Source organism: Callospermophilus lateralis, chromosome 8, assembly GCF_048772815.1.
Source record: "Callospermophilus lateralis isolate mCalLat2 chromosome 8, mCalLat2.hap1, whole genome shotgun sequence".
Taxonomy (NCBI): Eukaryota; Metazoa; Chordata; class Mammalia; order Rodentia; family Sciuridae; genus Callospermophilus; species Callospermophilus lateralis.
This window is the reverse complement of record NC_135312.1, coordinates 41219827-41233993: the sequence shown is the minus strand read 5'-3', so window position 1 is coordinate 41233993 and position 14167 is coordinate 41219827. Positions and strand designations below refer to the sequence as shown.

The following is a 14167-nucleotide window of genomic DNA, read 5'->3' as shown; positions in this document are numbered from 1 at the left end:
TTGAACATGGTCTTCTTAAGTTGCCCAAGCTGTACTCAAACTTGTGATCTTACTCCTCAGCCTCCTGAGTTGCTGGACAGTTTTGCCTAGCTGAAATGTTGTGTATTGGTGGGGGAAAAATACCTTAAGTATATAATAAATTATCTACTAATGACCCACAATAATGAAGTGAATCCAAGATAGTGTGTGTGTGTGTGTGTGTGTGTGTGTGTGTGTGTGTGTGTTTTATACAGGGAATTGAACCCAGGACCTGGAGCATGCTAGGCAAGTGCTTTACCATTGAGCTGTATCCCCAGCCCCTAATCCAAGATTTTTGTGATATGTTTTCTCTCTAAAACATCTTTTGCTTTGAATGCATTAAATTAACTTTGTGTTTCATCAGTATAAATCATTTGGGTATTAATATTCTTATACAAGCCTTCTAAGTAGCATGGCAATCTGTGAAGCAGTCTGCCCAGTTAAAATTTGAGCTGTAACATTTCTTATAATAGTCTTAAATTCAGTGAAGAATTTTATTGGTCCAAAAACACTTCCTTAAATAAAAAATATAAATACCAAGGAATAGTTCTTTTTTGTTCACATAGTGGACATTAGTTTTTCATAGGAGATCTTGACATTTCATTCAACTCCTAGACATAAATATTAATGTATACTACATCTTACAGTTTACATTAAGAAGACTGTTACCCTAATTTGTTTTCAAGAGGAAATAGATATGATCTTAAAGATAAATACAATAGTTGTAATGGGTTGTCTAATTTAGGAATTGTACACTTTCAAATGCTTTAATAAATATTATTTTTGATAGTCACTGCCTTTTTAAAAGCTTTTATCAAGAAACTGGGAAGTTTTTAGATGTTTGTTTTCTCTAAGTGATTGACTAGATTGTTAAAATACTTGGTTTTATTCTGAATAGAGCTGCTTCTTATTTAATACCTGAAATTTGATAGCAAAGTCTGCAAACTACTTTAACAAGGTGTTTTGCTTACTTATATTTATAGTATGGTGTAGTGGTTAAGTGCCCAGTTCTGTAACTAACCTGTTTGGCATTCAGATCTTGTTTCTACCAAATATTGGGTATATGACCAGGCACAAATTAATGTCAGCTCTTGTACCTCTGTTTCTTAATTAAGAGTAGAGTAGCTGGTCACAATGATGAGATCTGTAGTCCTAGGACTTAAGAGTCTGAGATGGAAAGAAAACTTGAGTTCATGAGTTTGAGACTAGCCCTGGCACACAGTGAGAATCCTGCCTCCAAAAAAAAAAAAGTGAAGATAATATTAATTCATGAGATTGTGTGAAGTTCTTAGTATTATGTGAGTTAAATAATATAACAATGGAAATAACTTAAAAACAAATATTTATTCACTATTTCTGTTATTTTCATAGTGTGTACCAACTGTACTCTTTTCTTTTGTTCTTGCCAATAAGTTGTTTAGAGTTTATTTATACATAGTGAGCTTGGGGGAACATGACCTTTTTATGTAATTAAGAATAATAAAAGTGTCACTAGAACATGTTTCCAAGATAAATAGTATTGCATATTTCTTTAAAAAAGCTTTGGCAAGTAAAGTTTTGATTCACAAATTGATGACTGGTTGTTGCCTATGTTTAGAAGTAAAATTTTCATTGAGATAATTAGAAGTTATTTAGGAAAAACATCCCTACAAATTAAAATGAAAAAAGGTAGGACTTAAATTTTATTTTGCAACTTATCAGATAGTTCCACTAGAAATGCAAAAATTATATAAATAAAAGGAATATTAATGTAATTGTTTGGATCTGCATGTTCCCCAAAGATCTGTGTGGTAAAGATGTGCTCCCCAGGGCAGTGGTCTTGGGAATTGGTGGGGATTAATGGAAGGTCTTGAGGTTATTATGGGACCTCAGTCTCTTCCTCTTTCTCACTTCCCTGGCCATGAAGAGCAATTTTGCTTACCCATACATTCCCTGCTACCTGCCATTAACTTTAAGGTCATATCTATTTTCTCTTAAAAATAGCTTTTCTCTTTGAGTCATCTGTTTTGAATTTTTATTTTTCTTTTTTGCTTCCTTTTGTGTCACGATCAAATTATTTTCTTCAATTTTTTTCATTTTATTAACTTGTTACATATTTTTAGTTTATCTTTAGTGATTATTCCAGAGACAAAGTCAAGAATCCTTAATAATGTAATACAAATTACTACCTTTACACTTCCCAGTGATTCCAGTTCTTCTTTAATTCCTGTTCCAACTTTTTTTTTTTTTTTTTTTAGAGAGAGAGAGAGAATTTTTTTTAATATTTATCTTTTTAGTTTTCGATGGACACAATATCTTTGTATGTGGTGCTGAGGATCGAACCCGGGCCGCACGCATGCCAGGCGAGCACGCTACCGCTTGAGCCACATCCCCAGCCCCTGTTCCAACTTTTTTGCATTGTTATTTTTCTGCATTTTATTTATACACATATTAAACTCCCAGATACTATTAGTATGGGTTTTGGACAGTTTTTGCTCATATTTACCTTTTCTAGTGCTCTTTATTTGAAGGATATTTTCACTAGATATAAATTTATAAAATGGTAATTAACTTTCAGCCTTTTAAAATGTCTCCTTGCTTTCTGGCTTCCTTGTTTCCCCTTGAAATTAGCTACCTATCTTTTTGAGAGTAATGTGTTTGCAATATTAGTGTGGGGAATAGTGTGTCTGGTGTTTTTTTTGGCTACTTTTGAAACTTTCTTAGTTTTATTGCACTTTGGCTATTATGTATTGAGGTGTGCTTTTATTTTATAAGTATGTTGCAATATATTAGTTTTTAAAATCTGTAGCTTAATGCTTTCTAGTTTGGAAAATTCTGTTATTACCTTTTTAAACATTACTTCTTCTTTTGGGGGGTTTAATTGTAATGCATTTTTCTAGTTACCATATTCTACTTGTCTCAAAAAATTTTGTTTTAATTTCTATATTTCAGTTTTGATATCTTCTATTGGCCTATTGTCCAGTATTCCAAAACTATCTTTTCTTTTATTTAAATCAATATATTGTGGTCTTAACTTTATAGTGTAATTTTTTGAGTTCTAGAAACTTCACTTGATTCTACTTTATAGGTTTTTAAATTCCCTTGAACATATTAGTTATAGTTATCTAAATGCTTGCCTATTAATTTCATCATCCCCATCATCATCGGTCGCTTCTATTGTGTCTTTGCTGGTTATTGATCATGTGTTATATGATTGTGTCTTAAAAGCCTGTCAAAATTTTTAAGGAACTTGTCCATTTCATTGAAGTCACTGAATTTACTTGCATAAAGTTGTTTATAATATTCTGTCATTTTTCTTTTAATATTTATAGAAAGTAGTCTCATTTATGTATAACCTGTAGAGATTGAATATTCCTCTTGTTACAGGTGATTTGGGTCTTCTTTTTCTCTTTATCAGTCTGGCTAGAGATTTATTTTATTGAAATTCTCAGAGTTAGCTTTTAGTTTAACTGACTTCCTCTAGTTTTTTAATTTCCTTATTTCTACTCTCTTAAAATTGTTATTATTTTTTGTTGTAATGGGGATTGAACCCAGGACTGCTCTACCATTGAGGTACATCCCCAGCATTTATCATCTTTTATTTTGAAACGGGGTCATGCTGAGTGCCCAGACTGATCTCACACTTGTCATCAACCTACCTCAACCTCATGAGTGCCTGGTATTACAGGAGTGCCCCACAATGCCTGGTTATTCTGATCTTTATTATTTGCTTTCTTCAGCTTTTTGGGGGGTTAATTTGTCCCTCCCCAGTATCTTAAGATGGAAGCTGAGGGCATTGATTTGTGATCTTCTTTTCCTTTTTAATGTAAACATGCTTCAATCCTTATTCCAACCGTTCCCAAGTTTTGATATATTGTTTCATTTTCAGTTTAAGATACTTAAGAATCCCTCCCGGCCCCACCCCTGCCTTTTTGAGTTGGGGGTCTCTCTATTTCCAAGGTTGGCCTCTAATCCATGGCCTCAGAGATCCTACCCTCCTCCCTTTTTTACCTCCTTAGTAGCTGGGACTACAGATACACACCACTGTGCTACTGGGCTTTTTTCTTAGATCTGTGGATTATTTATAAGAGTGTTATTTAGTTTATGAATATGTGAGGACTTTTTCAGAGATCTGTTACTTTAATTCCATTGCATGAGATTCTTTTAAATTTATTGACATTTATTTTATAGCCCAGAATATGGCCTGTCTTGATAAATGTTTCTAATGCAATAGAAAAGAACATGTATTCTGTTCTTGTTGGGTGGAATGTTTTATAAATGTCAGTTAGGCCAAGTTGATTATTTTATTTATGCTTTATTCTTTTTGAATGAACGCCAGACATGGTATTTCTGCTAGAGTATATTTACCTTTTCTTCTAGGCAGATGAAATAGGAAAGCTGATCACCTTAAATTACAAGGAGGCTGGGTTGCTATTTTAGTAGTTTGATGTTACTCTTTTATTTGTGCTTATTCAAGATGTTACATTCCAGGGCTTTCAATTTAAAATTTGAGGGTCTTTATGCTTTTAATAATACAAAGGTGGTAAATTTCACTATGCTTTTCAAAGTTTTTCAGTTAACTATTCAGCCTCTTGTACAATTTTTGTTTTGTTTGTACTGCTAGAGATCAAGCAAACATGAGCTCTATAACTGAGCTGCCCACCTCCGCCAAACCCCCTTAAAAATTTTTGTAAGAGACAGGGTCTTACTAGGTTGCCTGCTGATCCTGAACTCATAATCCTCTTGCCTTAGCCTCCCAAGCTGGGAATACAGGTGCACACCACCATGCTAGCCCTTGTATAGTTTTTAAATTAAGCAAATGTCCTGAGGAAAATAATGACTGTGAACTTAAAATTCTTGCAGTCTCCTAATTTTAATAGTCCGCCTCTGCTTAAATATCAGAAGCTCTCCTAGCTTCTCTATTCCTCAGCAGAAATATTCTGCACAGACTAAGACTAAACTATCAGCCTCTGATCTGAGCCCATGATTTAGTCTGTTTTGTGTCACTGTGACCAAAAGACCTGACAAGAACAACTTTAAGAAGGAAGAGTTTATTTTGGCTCACAATTTCAGAGCTTCAGTTCATGGTCAGCTGATTGCATAGCTCTGGCCCCCAAGTGTGGCATAATATCATGGTAAAAGGGCATGGTGGAGGAAAGAGCTGAGATGACAACCAAAAGGCAAAGAAAGAGCTCCACTCACCAGGGACAAAATATAAACCCCAAATGCACACCTCCAGTGACCTATTTCCTCCAGCCACATCCTACCTGCCTATGGTTAGTGCCTAGTTAATCCATATCAATGGATTAATACACTGATCAGGTTGTACCTCATAGAGTCTAATCATTTTACCTCTGTAAATTCTTGCATTTTCTCCCTGTGAGCTTTTGGGGGACACTTCATATTTAAACCTAACAGCCCACAATCAGAAAATACCCACCATTAAAAAAAAAAAAAAAAAAAGAAGACAAATGCTGATTATCTGAACATCTTTAAAAGATTCTCAAGCTTTTTTGTCCCCATGGCTTCTACAGCTCTCTACAATCTTAAAAAATGTAATTTTAAAAACATAATTCATTTTGCTTTTCAAGTTGTTCCTAGCAAGAATAGTCTGCTGTGAGCTGTCCTTCTTACCTTGATATGAATAACTTCCTATTTTTAAAAGTGCACAAAATAGTCAATTGTTATGAATTATTTTGTTTTATATAGTGTTATTTAGGTACTATGTTTTTAGATTTTAGTTTTTGATGTATAGTTTTTAAAAATTGGCACCATTAAAATATCATTACGTATCTTAAAATGTACCCAATTGAAGTATATGGGTTGAGTTTGATAACTATACACACTTTCTTATTACTACCACCATGACCAAAAAACAGAATTTTTTTTTCCCAGGAAATGGATGGAACTTTAAAAAAAATAATTTATTTATTTTTGCATTACAATTCTTAATACACCTTTATACCACAATTTATCATATCTCAAAACAGAAAATTTTTATCACCTGGAAAAGTTCTCTCTTCCCTGGCAACCACTAATCCCTTTTCTATTAGTGTAGTTTTGACTTTTCTGTACTGCAACATAAATGAAAGGCATGAGCATGTGGCCTTCTAGGTCTGTCTTTCACTTAATGATCTTATGTTAATAGTTGTCTCTTTATTGCTGAACACCTTTCTATTATATGGAATATGATACAATTTGATTATCCAGTTATCAGTTAATGGACATTTGTGTTGCTTTCTAGGTTTTAACTGTTATGAATGAAACTTCCAAGCATTTGTGGACATGTATTTTCATTTCATTTGGGCAAATGGATTTACTGATTTTCTTGATAATTGTGTCTAACTTTATAAGACAATGACACACTGTTCTCTGAAGTGGCTGTACCACTTCACATTCCCTTGGCAATGTATGGAAGTTTCATTTGCTCCATTCTTGATCCATGAATACAGCATACTTCTATTCACTTAGGCCTTTATTTTCTCGAAAGTATGCTTTACGGTTTTTGAGTATACTTTCAATAGTGGATTTTTTTTTTCTTTAACAAGTACTTATTGAGCATCTGCTAAGAGCCAGGCACTGAGAAACCAAGTTAAATATATGCTTCATAGGCATTAGCACTGAGGAGAAAACCAAATCAAGGTGTCAGGAATTGGAATATATGATTGTATTGGGGAGAGGACTGGTGTCTTTATCATTCTGAGTTGCTGTAACAAAAATACCAACAGACTACGTGGCTTAAACAACAAACATTTCATACAGTTCTGGAGAGAAGAAAGTGCAAGATAAGGTGATAATAGAGTTGATGTTTGGTAAAAAGCCTGCTTCCTTGACAGCCATCTTTGTGTCCAATGACCAAAATAGGTCTAGGGAACTTTCTGGGATCTCTTTTATAAGGACACTAGTCCCATTCATAAGGATGCCAGCCTCATTTTAATTACCTCCCACGAGCCCATCTCCTAATACCATTGCTTTGAGGATTAAGATTTCACCATGTGTATTTTGGGGTGAAACAGACATTTAGTTCATTTGAGCAGGGTTACAATTTTAAGTTGAGAAGACTGAAAAGTTCATTCTATAGGCGCTAACCTACAACAAACAACTACAATTAGAAACAACTAACAATTTCAGGAGGAAAAGGGGAAAGATGATGGGAATTTGAATATATGTTCTGAGTGTGCCAATTAATTACCTCTCCGACTCGCTCTCTTTTTTGCGCGTGTGGGCAGGGCTGGGGATCAAACCCAGGTCCTCATGGATTCTAGGCAAGCATTCTACCACTGATCCACATCCCCAACTCTTTTCTTTTGAGAGAGTCTGGCTAAGTTGCCCAAACTGACTTATATTTGTGACCTTTCTTCCTCAGTTTCTCAAGTAACTTGGATTATAGGTGTGTGCCACCATGCCCAGTTCACATTCTCCTCCTAGACTGGCATTATATGCTCCCTTCTTAGTGTCAGCATTTCACCTTTGCCTCAGGTTTTCTTTTTGAAGCTGAAATGGCAGCTTCTAAGCTTCTTTGATGGCAGCCTATAGTAAGAAATTTATTTTATATGGGCTGGGGAAGTAGCTCAGGGATAGAGATCTTACCTAGCATGTGGGAGGCCCTGAGTTCAGTAGTTAATACCACAAAAAACTCTGCATTCTCATCCAGTATACATATATGTACTCATAAACATCTGAAACAATACTGTCTGCAGATATCTGAAACAATACCATTACTAGGCATCCTGTACTCAGTTGCTTTCTTTTTGTATTCTGTTTCATTTAAAAAATGCTGGACATAACTATATTGCTGGGCCAGAGGGTAAAAACATTTGCAACTTTGTTAGGGTATTGATACGTTTGTTGACCATATAGTTTGGACCAATTTATCCTTTCACTGGTAGCCTATTGAAATATGCTAAAGCTGACCAGGGTGCTTTGAGAAGTCTATACCTAGAGTGCGTGACTCATCAGTATCTTCAAACTCAAGCAATACCTAACATTTTTATAGTTAGAGTATCTTGTGCTTTAACTCAACTTCTTTTTTTTAAGTAACAGTAAGACAGTGATAAAGAAGTCTGGAAGCCATCAGCTTTCCCTGTCTTCATTTTGTTGTTGATGTTTTTTTCTTAATGTGTCCCCCAAGATTTTGAAAAATTTACGTACTTCCTTATATAATTATGGATTCACAAGAATTTGCAAAGATCCTGTATATCCCTCACTTGATTTTCTCATTATTTATATGTTACATATCTATAGTACAATATCAAAACCTTCTAGTTCCTCATTGTAGATTTGTGTAAATACCACTGCCAAGGACAGAACCAGTCTACTACCACATATTCTTTCCCCCAAATCCCTAGGTGCTGTTAATCACTAATCTGTTCTCTATCTCTATATTGTCATTTCAAGAATGGTTCATAAATAGAATCATATAGTATATGATTTTTTAAAAATTGTTTTTTTTTTTCACTCACTATAGTGACCTGGAGAATCATCCATGTTGTTCCCAGTAACCTAAGTTCCTTTTTATTGCTGATAGTGTTCAGTGGTATGGATGTATCACAGTTCATTTAACCATCTGTTGTAGGATACATTTGTTCTTCCTGGTTTTTCATATTACATCTAAATCTTCTATGGACAGCCATGTGTAGATTTTTGTTTGAACACAGTTTTCATATCTCTGGGATAAATGCCAGAAGTGTAATTGTTGGATTATCTGGGAAGTATATATTTAGATTTTCAAGAAACTGTTAAAAGATTTTCCAGATGAACCATTTTACATTTGCAGCAGTGAAGGAGCAATCCAGTTTCTTCGCATCTTCATCAACATTTAGAATTCTATTTTCTCTTCTACTCGTTATGTAGTTTGAGTTCATGCAGTCTTATTTTGCATGAACTCAAACTACACAAATACACAACCTCATGGTTGCTGATATTGAACATCTTTTCAAATTCTTATATACCATCCCTTTCTCCTCTTCTGTAAAATGTTTCTTCATGTCTTTTTCCCATTTGCTAATTGGATTATTTGGTTCTTACTGTTGAGTTTTGAGAGTTCTTAATATATTCTAAATGTGACTCTTCTGTCAAATATGTGATTTTAAGGTATTTTCTCCCAATCTGTAACTGGTCCTTTCATCCTCTTAAGTAGAGTCTTACAGTAAAATTTTAGAATTTTGATGAAGTTTAGTTTATCAATTTTTGTTCTTTTGTGCCTCATGTTTTTGAAGTTTGAGAACTCTTCATCAAGTTCTAGGTCTTAAAAAATTTCATCATTTTTTCTCCAAAATTTTATGCATTTAAATCCATGATGAGTTGATTTATACAATAAGGTTTGAACTTTAGGTCAGATTCCTTTATTTTCTTTAGTACCATTTGTTGAAAAGATAGCCTTTCTCCATTTGATTGCTTCTGCACATTTGTAAAAACTCTATTGGGTATACTTGTGTTGGGCTCATTCTGTTTGAGCGATCCATTTGTGTTTCCCTCTGCCAGTCCCATAGCGTCTAAATGTAGTTATGTAATCATGAAATCAGTGATTTCCTTATGTTTGAATCTTTTTCAAAATTGGGATTTAGTTATTCTAGTTTCTTTGTCTTTCCATATAAACTTTAGAATAATCCTGTCTACAGGAATTGTGTTAAACTTGCATAAAATTTAGATCTTTTTTTCTGTGTTTTATAAAATCTTTTAATCTAGAAGTCCCGTGTATGTTTTATTAGGTTTGTTGTTAATATTTGGTGTTTTTGAGAGATGGTAGCCAAGTATTTGGTGTTGTGTTTTAAGGTACTTGTGTATGTTCATTTCTAATATACAGAAATACTATTGATTTTTATATGTTGAAATTATATATTACCTTCCTAAACCTAATTTATTAGTTGTAGCTAATAAGTATTGTTTTGGATTTTGCTTTTGCATTTTGTTGATTCCTTAGGACTGTATGTAGACTAACTTGACATTCGCAAAAAGTGACAGCTTTATTGGTTCTTTTCCTTTCAGTATGCCTTTTATTCTTTGTTGCCCTGGATAGAACTTCTAGTACTTTGTTGAATAGCAGTGTGGGAGCAGACATCTCTGCCATTTTCAGTTTTAGAAGGAAAACATTTAATGTTTTTTCATTTTTTCATGTTAGCTATATAGTTGAGGAAGTTCCCCTTTCTTCCAAGGTTTTTGATAGTTTTGTTAATGAATGGGTGTTGAATTTTGTCAAATTCTTTTTCTGTATAAGTTGATAGATATTAAGCTGTTAATGTGTATTGAATACAAATTTATTTTTTATGTTTTTTAAACTCATAGTTGATTTTTGAATATTGAACCTTCCTTGTATCCCTAGAATAAACCCCCTAAAGTTATAATTTAAAATTCTTTTCATATGTTGCTTTTTTTGTTTTCTGTTTAAACTCATGAAGACTATCATTTGGGTCTTGTTTTTGTTTGGTTCAACCTTTTTCTGTTTGTGATTTAAGGTTAATATTTGATAAATTTTCATCTCTTGTATTTTCTAGAAGCATTGTGTAGCACCAATATTATTTCTTTAAATGTTTGATAAGGTGCTACAGTGAAACCAATTGGGAAAGAGATTTCTTTCTTTTTCTTTTTTTCTTTTTTTCAGTTTCTTTATCCCACTTTGTTCTATTGTCCCAGGTGTGTAACACCTATTAAAAACTTAAATTGAACAACAAATATACCATTTTTAGGAACTTTAATTATGTTTTGGGATTTCTGTACTTTTGAGAATAGTAAAAGTAAATGACTAGAGTGTTTGAAAATATTTTTAGAATTTATTGTGAAAATTGTATAAACAATACTGTAAAAGTTACTACTGTTCAGTTTAACAAAATATATGTACATAACTGATATGTAATATAAGAATTGCATTTATGAAAGTATTTTCTAGTACTATGCTTGTTATTTCTATTTTGAGGAATGCCCTGTGTTTCAAATATCAATATTCAAACATAGCTGTCCTATAAATAGTACACTGGGACAATGTATAGTAGTATGCCGCACTGCTGGCTGACAAACTTTAATGTGTTATTACTTATTTTTTTTTTAATTGACAAGTATGACCTATGTTTTCTTACTCTAAAGAATATATTAGAGCTGAGTATGGTGGTCCAAGACTATATTTCCAACTTTGAAGAATGAGGCAGAAGGATCTCAAGTTCAAGATCAGTCTGGGAACTTAGTGAGACCCTGCCTCAAAATAAAGGGGGTTGGGGATATACTTTAGTGATAATGAGCACTCCTGGGTTCAATCCCTAGTACCAAAAAGTGAAAGAAAGAAAGAAAGAGTATTTTAGAGAAAGCACTTATTTTTGACTGCTTAGGGAAAATGAGGAATTCATTGGCACATTACAGCTTGATGGAGATTTTTGAAGAACTATTGATATCGGAAATGTTCAGAAAGTAAGAATAAATTTGAAGTACGTAGTATAGATGTTAAAAACATTTTTAGGAATTCTTATGTTTTCAGGTTATCATAAGCTACCCTCCATAAGAAGGTACTGGTCAAATGATGAAGATTTGGGTATATGCATCAAAAATGCAGTGTCAAGAAATCGTTTCCAGGAGCTGAAAAGTACCATACATTTTTGCAACAATAATGAATGGCAAGAGAATGTTGAAGATAAAGGTTTTAAAATTCATCTTCTAATAAATAAGATACAAAAGTCATGCATGAAATTTGGTATCTTTGAAGAATGTTTGACAGTGGATGAAATGGTTAGCAGATATCATGGACCCAGTTTGCTGAAACAGTTTATAAGAGGTAAGCTCTTAGTAAGATGTGGTTTTAAATTCTGGGCACTATGTGAAGTATCAGAATATTGCTTAACTTTGACTTATATTGTGGGAAAAGTGCTTGAGAAGAACCCATTGATAATTCTTTGCTTGGGAGTAAGGTAATTCTACATAGGCTCGAAGTAGTAGAGAATCCACAATCATACTGTGTTTTTTCCAACAATCTATTCATTGGTTATGACTTGTTACACCTGTGGAATATTGGATTCTAGGCTACAGGCACCACTAAGGAAACAGACTATACAATTACCTGCTGAAACCAACAACATTGATGAAAAAACAGGTCTGAGGTTCCTATGGTTACAGATTTGACACAAATAATGAAATTCTTATTTTAAAATGGATAGATTTTAAAATGTGTCACTATTGGATTAAAAACAATAGTGGCAAAGTTCAATTATAGAGAAATAGAGTAAAGTCAGTGTACCTTAACCAAAGGTAGTGGTGGTGAGAATGAATACATTTGGTTTGTTTCTAATAGTCCCCTTTTATTAAAACTAAAAACTGATTCACTTTGTTCACTTGAATAATTGGTGTGTGTATCATAAGTGCATGGATTATTCAAACAATTGTGAACAAAGACAAGATCTCATGAGTTTGTTGTATTTCTGTAGAGTATGCCTAAAATGATGCAGTTAGTATACCTAAAATGATGCAGTCAGAAACCATCAGGAGGAAAAAAATGTAATACTTCCAGACCTACTACTCCCATAGTGATATCAGATTTAACATGAGCGGCCATGCTCCTGAATTGCAGGAACAATGATGATGACAGAACAAATTCTGTTATGTGAAACCACCAACATATTGTCAATAATGTAACCCTATGTTTGAAGTAATTTGCTCCTTTCCATCAAAATTAATTGTTGATCTGGTTTTTACATATTTCGTGAAGTGTGAAAGGATATTTATTTGCCCGATGTTCTATTTATAGAATGGCTTCTAAATCTAGTAAAAGGTACTGTATTGTTCCAGTGCTCTATTTATAGAACAATCTGTATTTTCATTTTTAAAAAAATTTATATGTGATGCTGAGAATCTAACCCAGTGCCTCACACATGCTAGATAAGCAAGCGCTCTACCACTGAGCCACAACCCCAACCCTGTATTTTCATTTTTAATGATAATGAAGAATGTATAACTTCTAGATTATAACTTTTAATATATTTAATGCACCCGTGCCAGTTTCATTGAAATATTTACAGAACTGAAATCTTAGGATTTTAATAGGTTATTGATTATGGGGTAGTTCAAATGATATATTTTATATTGGCTAAATTGCAATAGTATGTGTTATATGTATCAAGGCATTGGTCCATTTCATCTAACATATTTTGTGTATATAGTTGTTTATCGTTTTCCCTTTTTATTCTTTATTTATCTGTGGGGTGTATATTGATAGTCCCTATTTAATTGCTCTTATTGATAGTATATTGTCCTTTTTTGTTTTTGACAATCTTGTTAGAAATTTGTTAGTTTTATTGACCTCCACCAGAAAACAAGAACATTGATTTTTCTTTTTTTCATTTTTCTGTTACTTTTTGATTTCAAATTTCATTTTTTTTCTGTTCTTTATTATTATCTTTTTCTTGCTTTGGGTTTAGTTTACTATTTTTTAGTTTCTTTGTGTGGGACTCAGATTTTTTTGATAATTTCCCTCTTATTTAGTGATATAAATTTCTATCAGTGTTGCTGTGTCCCACACATTTTGTTTTTTTATTTTCATTTTCCTTTGAGACTTCCTCTTTGACCTATGGATTATTTAGAAATGTGCTGTTAGAGTTTCTTATTATCTTTGTTAATGATCCCTACTGTAATTCCATTGTGTTGAATTATATTAGAGAACTCTTTATAATTTCAGTTCTTAAAAATTTTTTGAGGTTTGTCTTATAGTCCAGGATATGGTTTATATTGGTATATGTTCTATATGATATACTTGATTATATGACATAAGTTGAAAAGAAAGTATGTTCTCCTATTTTGTGGTTATTATAAGTGTTTTATAAGTGTTTAGATTTTTTTGTCTGGTAGAATTGTTAAATTCTTCTGTATGCTTGCTGATTTTATGTCTAGTTTTTTCCAGTCTTAATATTTTCAGTGGAGCAGCTTTTTCTTTCTTCTCCTTTAACAAGTGTGTATATATATTTTTAATTCATGATCCATTCCCCTTCAGGTTATTTTCTTCTGTTGCATCAGATTTTGTTCCATGTGGTGGTTGGCTCTTCCTTCATTCAAAACACTTTTAGATAAAAAGGGAATGGATTTTGTTCTTTTCCTCTCCACCCTCCCTTGTTTTGGGTTAGCTTCCACATACCAGAGAGAACATTTGGCCTTTGATTTTTGGGGGATTGGCTTATTTCACTTAGCATGGTATTCTCCA

General features: G+C 33.1%; 1 protein-coding gene across 5 annotated transcripts in view; it reads left to right on the top strand.

Moving 5' to 3' along the window:
* Clock (clock circadian regulator) overlaps positions 1–14167 on the top strand; it is a 114226-nt gene that overhangs the window by 6629 nt on the left and 93430 nt on the right. Inside the window, exon 3 of one of the 5 annotated variants that reach the window (XM_076865261.2) lies at positions 11462–11755. The exons of the other annotated variants lie outside the window; for them this stretch is intronic. The gene's annotated coding sequence lies outside the window, so the exon portion shown is untranslated. The remainder of the gene's footprint in view (positions 1–11461; positions 11756–14167) is intronic. 5 annotated transcript variants of the gene reach the window in all.